General features: G+C 38.0%; 1 pseudogene; it reads left to right on the forward strand.

Annotated features, from left to right (window-relative positions):
- LOC105509894 overlaps window positions 1-11,835 on the forward strand; it is a 28,119-nt pseudogene extending 16,284 nt beyond the window's left edge.
- The last annotated feature ends 901 nt before the right edge of the window (window positions 11,836-12,736 follow it).

A 12,736-nucleotide genomic window follows, 5' to 3' on the forward strand; every position in this document is an offset into this window, starting at 1 on the left:
GACCTGCAGCTGAGAAACCCATGGCATGTGGAACTAAGACGATGTGCTTCCTCACTGTAGGCTTATCCTAAAAAGAGAAGTAGCATGTGTTGAACTAAATGAAGACTTGCCTCCTCCTGTGGAGAAAGGCTGTGCGTATTGCTCTAGCATAGGTTCTTCTGTTTAGGAACATGATGCCAAGGGAAAGAATGTTGCTCTACCCCCTCATAACAGACTTATGCTTGGGTCCAAAGAAAACAGAGAATTGTGAGCAAAATATCTGACATAGATATTTCACTAAATAACCTGTACTATGTTGAGACCAAGATGATTTGCTCTGGGGCTTTGATTATGGTACCAAAAGATAAAGAGATGATCACACTCATTTTGTCACAGATCTCTGCAGATTTGCACCTTGAGGGCTCCAGTTCATTTATCTCAGGAACAATTTTTGAGGGAAAAGGCAGCCCTTGTGAAAATGCACATGGAGCCACCAAAGATGGGCATATATAGTGAGCAAAGTGGTATTCTTTGCAGGGCTTCCAGATGAGGAGAAGAGGCCATCCTTAGTTGGCAATTTGTAGAGGCTGTTACTATAAAGACCAATGAAATGGTGAACGCACCCATGTTTTATACTCTGGTCTATGTAATTCAGGAAAATTTGTATATAAATACAAAAGCTTTGTAAAGTAAAAGTCTTTTCAAATTTAAAGGGCTATTAAAATTTTCCCATTAGTGGTTTCCTTTGTTGTATTTCAAACCTCATGTACTTTTAGGGACCTCAGATGTTCATAGTATTTTGTTGCCCATTTTCTGTGTAGTGGCTACTTTTCAGGATCAAGACAGATGGGTAACTTGGTATGGCAGCTTGGGGACAAAAATAGAATGATCCATGCCGGTATCTTTGGAGTGAAGCCTTGGTAGTCCTGTACAGTTTGATACGTTAAAATATTAATTCATTTATTCATTAAACCTTGACTTACTACTTAGCATGTGAGAGGCTTGCTTTCTCCAACTGTCAGTTGGGAATAATACCAGTATCCCCTCCTTGCATTCATTATGTGATTTAAATCCACGTAACTGTGTCAAGCACATTTTCATTTTCCCTGTCATAACACGTATCAGTACCTTTATATTTTACAATATATTTCTTTGTATATGGGCTGTCTTCCCTACCAGAATGTGAGCTCTGAGGAAAGGGACTTGGTCTTATAAATTTCTGAATCTCCAGAGCCTATAGGTGCTCAATAATTATTGGTTGAATGAATTAATGAATACTTAATAAAAAACATTGGCCCTAAACTCCAGACTAATGCTTATCATATTCTAATCTTCATTTCTAATCTTTCTGCTTGAATGACCAATAGCTACCTTAACCTAATGTCCAAACCCCAACTCTCCATTTCCACTGCATTCCCATTTCCCCAGTCACAAACAGGCTATTCTTTGTATCCTTCATTCTATTATAGTAAATGGCAGCTCTATCTTTCAAGTTGCTCCAATCAACAACTTTGAAATCATCCTTAAGTCCTCTCTTTCTCTCATGACTCATTTCCAATTTGTTAGCAAATTCTGTTCCATGTTCAAAATATATCTAGAACACCACTCTTTCTTAGCGCTTCCACTGCTACCCATGTATTCTAACTCTGCGTACGAGATATGAGTGTGAGGCTGTGTGTGTTTATAAGTGTGTGAAGGTATTTACAAATGTATATGAGTGTTTACAAGTGATATAGTTTGGCTGTGTCCCCACCCAAATGTCATCTTGAACTGTAATTCCCATAATCCCCATGTGTCATGGAAGGGACACAGTGGGAAGTGATTGGATCATGATGGCAATTTCCCCCATGCTATTCTCGTGATAGTAAGTTCTCGTGAGATCTGATGGTTTTATAAGTATCTGGCACGTCTCCTGCTTGCACTCATTCTCTCTCCTGCTGCCCTGTGAAGAGGTGCCTTCCACCATGATTGTAAATTTCCTGATGTCTCCCCAGCCATGTAGAACTGCGAGCAAATTAAACTTCCTTTCTTTATAAATTACCCAGTCTCAGGCAGCTTTTCATAGCAGTGTGCGAATGGACTAATACAGTAAATTGGCACTAAGGTAATAGGGTGCTGCTATAAGGATACCTGAAAACGTGGAAGCAACTTTAGAACTGGGTAACAGGCAGAGGTTGGAACAGTTTGGAGGGCTCAGAAGACAGGAATATGTGGAAAAGGATGGAACTTCCTAGAGACTTGTTGAATGGCTTTGACCAAAATACTGATAGTGATATAGAAGATGAAGTCCAGGCTTAGGTGGTCTCAGATGGAGATAATGAACTTGTTGGGAAATGAAACAGAGGTCACTCATGCTATGCTTTATCGAAGAGACTGGGGGCATTTCGCCCTTGCCCTGGAGATCTGTGAAACTCTGAACTTCAGAGAGATGACTTAAAGTATCTGGTGGAAGAAATTTCTAAACAGCAAAGAGTTCAAGAGGTGACAGTGCATAAACATTTGGAAAATTTGCAGCCTGACGATGTGATAGAAAAGAAAATCCCATTTTCTGGGGAGAAATTCATCCCAGCTGCAGAAATTTGCATTAGTAACAAGGAGCCCAATGCTTATCACCAAGATGATGAGGAAAATGTCTCCAGGGCATGTCAGAGACCTTCACAACAGCCCCTCCCATCACAAGCCTGGAACTCTACTTGAGTTCTGTAGCTCATTACCTCTCCCTTTTTTCTTTTTTTTTTTTGAGACAGAGTCTTGATCTGTCTCCAGGCTGGAGTGCAATGGTGCGATCTTGGCTCACGGCAACCTCCGACTCTCTGGTTCAAGGGATTCTCCTGCCTCAGCCTCCCTAGTAGCTGGGATTACAGGCACGTGCCACTATGCCCAGCTAGTTTTTGTATTTTTAGTAGAGATGGGGTTTCACCATGTTGGCCAGGATTGTCTCGATCTCCCAACCTCATGATCTGCCGCCTTGGCCTCCCAAAGTGCTGGGATTACAGGCGTGAGCCACCACTCCCGGCCTACCTCTCTCCTTTCAAGGGCTGAAAGTGATGTAGATTTTTTTCCCTGCCCAAATCTCATGTTGAATTATAATCCCCGGTGTTTGAGGTAGAGCCTGGTGGGAGGTGATTGGGTCATGGGGGTGGACTTCCCCTTTCGCTGCTGTTCTTGCGATAGAGTTCTCATGAGATCTAGTTGTTTAAAAGTGTGCGGCACCACCCCCAACCCTGCTGCTGTCATTTAAGATGTGCCTGCTTCCCTGTCGCCTTCCACCATGATTGTAAGTTTCCTGAGGACTCCAAAGTGATGTTTCTGGTACAGCCTGCTGTGAGTCAATTAAACCTGCTTTCTTTATAAATTACCCAGTCTCAGGTATTTCTTTATAGCAGTGCAAGAATAGACTAATACAAGTACCTACCATGTATTTCCTTCTTTCTTGAATCATTACTAGGTCAGCATATAAATATGCTGTGATAGTTTTCATCTTAAAACTGACCACAGAATTTCTTGATATCTGAAATACTCTAGAAACCTCCTCATTTCTTGGTTCCCCTTCACAGGAAAATACATTAAAAGAGTTGTGCATACTCACTTTAATTCCTGACCTTCCGTTATCTTATCAACATTTTATATCAGACTGTTATGCTCGCCACTCAACTGAGACACTCTTAAGATTACTGTGACCTAAAACTTACAAAAACCAAGAGTCAATTTTTTATCCTCCGTGACTTGACCTCTTAGCTGGTTGCTTACTCCTTGCATGTCCAAGGACATATGGAATCATGATCGACCCCTTGGTCAGCCCTTGGAAATGTGACTCTTAGTATATAATTGATGTCATTGATTGAGGGTTTCATTGTGTTCACCTGGAGCTATGGACCATTCCATATCAGTTTCTCAGGTTGCTTTGCACAAACACCAAGATTGATCATGTGCACCTGGTTCCATTGTTGGACTCTCATGTTTCTACTGCTATGGATGATATGCCTTTCTAATCAACTCTCAATAAAAGCCTTGGACCCAAAGATTCAAATGGGCTTCCCTGGTCCGATCTATCCCACAACAGTTCTTATAGTTGACTGCTAGAAATAAAGCATGCTCTGTGTGGCCCCAGATGGGGAAGGACTTGGAAAACTATGTTTAGCCTCTCTGTACTATGCCCAATGCAAATATGTTCCTGTTGCTTTTGTGCTTTATCCTTTGCTGTAATAAATTTTAGCCATTAAAATAATGTGCTGTTGAGTCAGGTGAGTCCTTGTAGCGAATCTGCAAATTTGAAAGTTGTCTTAAGGCCACTGAAACACTTTACCTTCAAAATATACCCAGGACGTAGCCACTTCATACCTCCTTTGCAGCTCCCGCTCTGGTTCAAACAATCATAATCTCACATCTGGGATAATGTAATTATGGTTTTACCAGTACTACCCTATAGTTAGTTTTCTAAATAGCTGACAGAGTGATAAAAATACAAATCTTAGTATTGTCTCTTTTATATCTGTGAAAAATGACATTGGAATGTGGATGGGGATTGTGCTGAATCTGTAGATCCCTTTGGACAGTATGAATATTTCAACAATATTAATTCTTTGGTGAAAGGAAAATATCTTGGGCCTCCAAAATCACTAAGGAAAACTCAGGCTGGAAACTGCTTAGGGTCAACCTGCCTCCTATTCTACTCAAAGTCACCCCTCAGCTCACTGAGATAGATGTATAATTGATTGCCTCCCTTGGGGAGGCTAAACAGAAACTCAAAAGAATGTAACCATTTGTGTATCCCTTATATCTGTGACCTGGAAGCTTCCTCCCCGGCTTCGAGTCTTCCTGCCTTTGCTTCAAGTTGTCCTGCCTCTCCAGACTGAATCAATGTACTTCTTAATATATTGACTGATGACTCATGTCTCCCTAAAAGGTATAAAACCAACCTGTGCCCTGACCACCTTAGGCACATGTCCTCAGGACTTCCTGAGGCTGTGTCACAGGCGCGTCCTCAACCTTGGCAAAATAAACTTTCCAAATTAACTGAGACCTGTCTAAGATTTTCTGGATTCACACTTCCAAGCCATTTATTTTGTGTCTTCTTCAATTTCTTTCATCAATGTTTTATAGTTTTCAATGTACAGATCGTTCACCTCCCTGGTTAAATTTATTCCTGTGCATTTTATTTTTTGGTGCTATTATAAATGAGATTGATTTCTTAATTTATTTTTCAAATAGTTTGTTGTTAGTACATAGAGATGCAACTGAAATTTGCATGTTGATTTTGTATCTTGCAACATTAGTAGATTTGTTTATTAGTTTTAAAAGTTTTTACGTGGAGTCTTTAGGGTTTTTTAAATATAAGGTCATGTCATCTGCAAACAGAGACAAAATAGAATGGCTACTATCAAAGAGACAAAAGATAACAAGTGTTAGTGAAAATGTGGAGAAGAGGGAACCTTTGAACACTATTGGTAGAAATGATTTGTTCAGCCATTATGGAAAACAGTATGAAAATTTCTCAAAAAACTAAAACTACCATGTGATCCAGCAATCCTAACTGTAGGTATATGTCCAAAGAAATTGAAATAAGTAAGTCAAAAAGATATCTGCACACTCATGTACATTGCAGCACTATTAAAAATAGCCAAGATACAGAATCAACTTAGATGTCCATCCATGGATGAATGGATAAAGAAAATGTGGCATATATACATACATATATATATATATATATGTTTCATACCTTACATTTATACAATACATTTATACTATATATATGTGTGTGTGTGTGTGTGTGTGTATATATATATATATATCAAAGAAGCAAAGAGGCAAAAAAGCAAAAGCAAAGAGCACAATGCTATATATATAACATATGCCCCACAGTAGCCACTGGAGAAACATAAGTGAATAATATTCCATACGGAGTGGAATATTATTTAGCCCTAAAAAATAAGTAAATCTTATCATCAGAGTCAACATGAATGAACCTGGAGGACATTATGCCAAGTGAAATAAGCGAGGCACAGAAAGACAAATACTGTATCATCTCACTCATATGTGGATTCTATTAAAAAGGTGAACTCAAAGAAGCAAAGAGGACAATGCCGGTTACTAGGGGCTGGGATATGGGGGAAAATGGGAGATATTAGTCAAAAGGTACAGAGTTTCAATTATGCAGAATGAGTCAGTTCTGGAAATCTAATGTACATCATGGTGACTATAATCAATAATACTATATTGTATACTTAAAATTAGCTAAAAAAATACATCTTAAATCTTCTCACCACAAAAAAGGTAACTATGTGAGGTGATGGACATGCTAATTAACTTGACTATGGTAATCATTTCACAATATATACATTTATAAAAACATGTTTCATACCTTACATTTATACAATTTTTATTTGCCAATTATATCTCAATAAAGCTGGAAGAAATAAATATTGGGTTTTCAAAAAGAAAGTAATTCTTATTTTATCACTACTCTATTCGACACCTTCTAGTGACTGTCCACTGTATACAGAATAAAAATTACACTCTTTAGTCTAGCTTACAAGGTCAAAAATTATCTGGTCTCCTCCTGCCACTTCTCTGAACTCATTTCTTATCAATCATTTCCACCCTTGATCATTTTGCTCTTCTCTGTTCTTAGAACATCTCAAGTTTATTCTTCTGGAAGAGCTGTTCTTTCTGTCTGGAAAGCTCTTCATATTGATCTTCGCACGGCTGGCTCCCTCTGGCCATTCAGGTTTTGTTTTATATGTCACTTCCACAGAGTGGCCTTCCAGATCACCCTAGCTTTTAAAGCCTTTTCTTCCCAATTACTTTTATCATACAGCCCTCTGTATTTTATTCCTGACACTTACCGATATCTACACTTATTGTGTATTTTGTTTGTTTCTAGAACACAGTCTTCTTGAGGGCAAAGACTTTGTCTTTTTTGTTTGCTGATGTTTCTCCAATGCCTAGAGCAGTTCCTGGCTTATAATAGCAGGCATTTCAGTAAATGTGTGGCTTGAATGAAGAAACTGAAAACAAGTTGCATTGCAGCTTTTGAAGAAGTCCCTGTGGGGAGGTTTTTGTTTTTCTGAAATAGGCTGAAAAAACCTTTAAGTAGATGTTGTTAGCAGAAGGTCTAGGCTAAGGAATTCCCAATACTGTGCAAACTTTATCATCTCTGTTATTCACTGTTGTGTATCCTATGTTCTTGAAATAGTGCCTGGCTTATCGCAGGTGCACAGTAAAGATTTGTTGAATACATGAATGGTGCCTGACACAAAGTGTGAATTGAAACTATTTGGAGAAAAAAATTAGAAATTACGACATGCCACAGATACCTGGGTGACTGGTTTACGTCTTTCCCCTTCCCATGTTCAAATTACTCCCCTTGATCGAGAATATTAGCTTATTTATTCAAATATATTATATTTATTGAAGACTTAATTTGTACAAGTGATATTGTAATATGACCAATTATCCAAATTAACTTACTGAAAGCATTACTAAACAGAACTTCTTGAATAGTTGAGTTCATCTTACATCTTTGTCAGTTGGGCAGTAAGAAAGCTGATGGAAGATCAGGATCATACTATACCATGCAGTGTATGCAGTAATAATGGTACAGACTGAACAATATTTTTGTCTACCCTTAATGCCCATGTCAACTGTTGGGATTTTAAGAAAATGTTTCTATGAAGTTCCATGTATTTTAAGAAATGTCACAAAAGGATTAACTGTGTTAGTCAAAGTGGTTTTCTCATGTGCAAGTCTCATAGCATTATTTGGATGCCTGCTTTTTGGATAAAACTTTAAATGTCAATTATCTTGGCTCAGAAAGACAACTGATTTCAATTGTTTTTGGACAATGAAGAGCTTTGCAATGTGTAGGACACTGAGGGGTGCTATAATGAGCCTCCATGCACATATATCCATTTAACCTAATGAGGTAAATTCCTACAAGTGCAATAGCTGCATCAAAGTTTATGCATTCTTAAAATGTTCATACTCATTGCCAAATTACTTTCCAAAATGGTTAGAGCAAATCTATATTCCCGCCAAATATCTGTGAAATATTGCTGTTGTCTCGTTTCTCTTCTAGAAGTAGATATCCTCACACTTTCTTAACCTTCTAAATTTTCCATAAAATTTTTCAAAATATTGTATCTTTTTGATAATTCAATTTTTATTTCCTTGACAATTATTGAAGTCGCACATATTTTCATATGATTATTATTTTAATTATGTGAATAATGTGTTTACATTTTTGCCCATTTTAAATTTTATTAATCATATTTTGTATAATAAATTACTAATTATTGATTTGAAGGATTTTGTTGTGTATTAGAGATGTAAATGTTTTATCTCTGTTTTATATTTTAAAAATGTATTCTCCTGGGTTTTGTCATTTTAGTGTATTTGTAAAACCTTTTGATGTATAGGAGATTTTAATATTTACATGATTAAAGTGATCAAGTTTATCCCTTCTTGATTTTTTATCCTGACAGGATATGTATACTCAGACTGAATTTACAAAATATTGTCCTATATTTCCTCGTATGATATCCATTTCACCTCATTTCATTTTTTAAACTATGTGATTCCATTTAGATTAAGTTCAGATAATCATTCAAAATATTTACAGGTAAGAACCCAAATTTTTTTCCAAGTGTGTATTCAATGGACCCAATTACATTGAATAATCCTTCATTCCCTCACCTCTTTGATATATTGATTTTAAAATAGTTAATCCCTCTGTATACTTGGAAGTATTTCTTGACTCTTTTTTCTATTCCACTAATTCATTTGTCTATTCTTTTGTCAATAGCATGCTCCTTTGATTACAGTGGCTTTAAAATGTAGTTTGCTATCTGACAGGTCAATTCCCTTCACAGTATTCTTTTTAAAAAATATCTGGGCACTTCTTGTACATTTCTTCTGTCATCTAACTTTATATGTATTTGTTATATTGCAAAAAATCCACTTGGATTTTGACTGAAACATTAATATATTAACTAATTATATAGCTGAGAATCGGCATTGTCAACTATCAGTAAATAAATAAATCATAGCTTTTCAACCTTAGATTGCTATTCAAGTGGTAAACCATCTTAATTGCAACTCAAAACATGCAATTCATTATGTCTAATTCTGTGATTTGATGCTCATGTGCTTTTTCTATCTATGGCCCTCAACATTTCATTAAAGATCAGCATTCACATGGATGTCTTGTGCTTCAGTGTCAACTGTTCTGGAGGGCACTTGCCTTATGCCTAGAGGTGACCGCCAGAGCCCTCAAATATGATTTTTGTGAAAACCACATAGTCTCACCTTATCTTATGTCATATTAAATATATTATATATTTGAAAATTCAATCCAAACAATAGAAAATTAATTTATATTTTGGAATACATTACATCTTTATAGTATTTTCTTCCTTCCAAGGACAATGCTATGTCTGTTCATTTATTCAGGTATGGCTTCAATATGTTCTTTTATAATTTTTCATTATAAAATGTATTTCTTGGCCGGGCATGGTGGCTGATACCTGTAATCCCAACACTTTGGGAGGCCGAGGCGGGCGGATCACTTGAGGTTAGGTGTTCGAGATCAGCCTGACCAACATGGTGAAACCCTGTCTCTACTAAAAATACAAAAATTAGTTGAGCGTGGTGGCACACACCTGTAGTCCTAGCTACTCAGGAGGCTGAGGCAGGAGAATCACTTGAACCTGGGAGGCAGAGGTTGCAGTGAGCCAAGATCATGCCACTACACTCCAGCCTGGCAACAGAGCAAGACTCTATCTCCAAAAAAAAAAAAAATGTATTTCTTGTTATTTTATTTTTTTTGTGGAAATTGGAAGTGTGATTTCTTTTTCTTTCCATTTCAAATTCTAATTGTATATTGTCAATTGTCAATATAAAACAAAACTGATTGTTTTTCTAGCCAACTTACTAAATTTTCTCACCATGATAGCTAATTCACTGGGTTACTTTGTGTTTTTCTAGGTATAAAATCATAATATTCTCAAATAATACTAATCTTGTCCCACATTCAAAACTGTATACCGCCTGCCTCGACCTCCCAAAGTGCTGGGATTACAGGAGTTTGAGATCAGCCTGGCCAACATGGTGAAACCATGTCTCTACTAACAAATACAAAAATTAGCCAGGCGTGGTGGCAGGTGCCTGTAATCCCAGCTACTCGGGAGGCTGAGGCAGGAGAATCACTTGAACCTGGAGGCGGAGGTTCCAGTGAGCTCAGATTGTGCCACTGCACTCCAGCCTGGGTGACAGAGCGAGACTCTCTTTCAAAAAAAAAAATGTATACCACATATTTAATTTTCTATCTCATTGCATTAGCTATTGTGAGTAATAATTACAGAGAGAGAAAAATATTTCATATACTAATGCTTAACAGTTATACAGAAAACCTGAACACTATGCAATCATTAACAATGAAATTTTGAAGAATATTTAATGACATGGGAAATGTTCCTCATGTATTAAATGAAAAAAGAGATTTGTTTTTGGAATATATCGATTTTAAAACACACACACACACAGTCATATACATCATTCTCAGTGGAAGAAAAGGCTGGATGAATACACGTCAATACACAAGCTATTATCACTGGATGACAGAATGTTCCCCTTTTTAATATTTTGAGGTATTTTTCAAATTTCCATGATAAGCATATATAACTCTTATGATCAGAATAAATGCTTTTATTGCAATATGTAGAGATTTGCAGGGGAAGTGCTGCCAGACAGTGAGAGGGATCTTCTTAGTTGGTCTGTAGTGTCTACCCATTAAGTTTCAAAATATTAACTGCAAAGAGTTTTTTCATATAATGGCAATTGCTCAACCTCCTGTCTTTATATTTCTATGACTCTAGTTGCTATCTTCGCAGATTTGTGGAATGCTGGCACCGCAACTCTCTTTAGTGCAAACTGGCTCTGGTAATGCTGTCTGCAAAACACATTTGCTGGAAAATATATGTGCAATATGGCTACCCTGTTGGATATAAGTAGGAGAAAGAAACAATTTCTGCTGAGTTCTGCCCAAAAGACTCTTCCCCTGTTACTTAGAGTCCCTATGCCCCCTCACCCCATAGATACTTTTCTGTTTTCCTGACCATCAGTCATCTCCTGAACTGACACAGTTACAGTTAAAACTTGTCCCCTTGTAGGTTTGCTGGTGCTTTACTCTATTTCATACAGGTTATAAAAGTGATTGTTCTGATACCTGAACGTTGAGTGTGAGCCTGGGGAGACAAACCCTTTAACTAAGATGAAGCTGACCAACTAACTGAATGAGCGAGAGGTCCAGCTTGGGGTGGTCAATAAGGTGTCCTGGCAATCTGAGTACAAGGACAGCACCTGGATCTTCCTAGGAGGGCTTCCTTATGAACTGACTGAAGGGGACATCGTCTGTGTGTTCTCACAATATGGGAGATTGTTAACATTAATCTCATGCGGGACAAGAAGACTGGGAAATCCAAAGGATTCTGTTTCCTCTGCTATAAAGGCCAGAGGAGCACAATTCTGGCCATTGACAATTTTAATGGGATCAAGATGAAAGGAAGAACTATCCGAGTGGATCATGTGTCTAACTATAGGACTCCTAAAGACTCAGAAGAAACGGATGATGTGACCAAAAAGCTCCAGGAGAAGGGCTGTGGGGCGTACCCCCTCACCAAGTTTGTCTGAGAGCTCTGAAAATGAAAAACCAACAAAAAAGCACAAAAATGACAAAAAGGAAAAAAAGAAAAAAAGAAAGAAAAAGAGAAAACTGACCAGGAGGTACAGGCAGAGCAACCATCCTCTTTCGTCACCCAGAAGCAAGACAGTGAAAGAAAAGGAGGAAACTGGCTCTGAGAAGCACCCAGAAGCAAGACAGTGAAAGAAAAGGATGACCCTGGCTCTGAGAAGCACAGCAGTAAGAACTTAGAGACAGCTCAGAAGTCAGAGCCCAGGGAAGAGCCAAAGCTCCCCAAGGCCGAGACTGCCTACTCTGGTGGAGCAGGGGACCTAGAGAGGGACCTGAAGAAAGAGAAACCCAAGCACGAGCACAAGGCCTCAAGCAGGAGGGAGGCAAGAGAAGAAAAGACCAGGAACAGGGACAGAGGGCGGAGCTCAGACACATATTCTAGCCAGTACAATGGGCATACTGAAGGGTGTAGTCATAGCAGTGAAAGCAGGAGCCAAATTTCTTTAAGTTCTTTGTAGATTCTGGATATTAGTCTTTTGTCAGATGGATAGACTATAAAAATTTTCTCCCATTCTGTAGGTTGCCTTTTCACTCTGATGATAGTTTCCTTTGCTGTGCAGAAGCTCTTTAGTGTAATCAGATCCCATTTGTCAATTTTGGCTTTTGTTGCCATTGCTTTTGCTGTATCAGTCAAGAAGTCTTTGCCCATACCTATGTCCTGAATGGTATTGCCTAGGTTTTCTTCTAGGGATTTTATGACTTTAGGTCTTAGGTTTAAGTCTTTCATCCATCATGAGTTAATTTTTGTATAAGGTGTAAGGAAGGGATCCAGTTTCAGTTTTCTGCATATGGCTAGCCAGTTTTCCCAACACCATTTATTAAATAGGGAATCCTTTCCCCATTGCTTGTTTTTGTTGGGTTTGTCAAAGATCGAGTGGTTGTAGGTGTGTGGTGTTATTTCTGAGGCCTCTGTTCTGTTCCATTGGTCTACATATCTGTTTTGGTACCAGTACCAGGCTGTTTTGGTTACTGTAGCCTTGTAGTATAGTTTGAAGTCAGGTAGCATGA

This window comes from Colobus angolensis, unplaced genomic scaffold (assembly GCF_000951035.1).
Source record: "Colobus angolensis palliatus isolate OR3802 unplaced genomic scaffold, Cang.pa_1.0 Scaffold180, whole genome shotgun sequence".
Lineage (NCBI taxonomy): Eukaryota > Metazoa > Chordata > Mammalia > Primates > Cercopithecidae > Colobus > Colobus angolensis.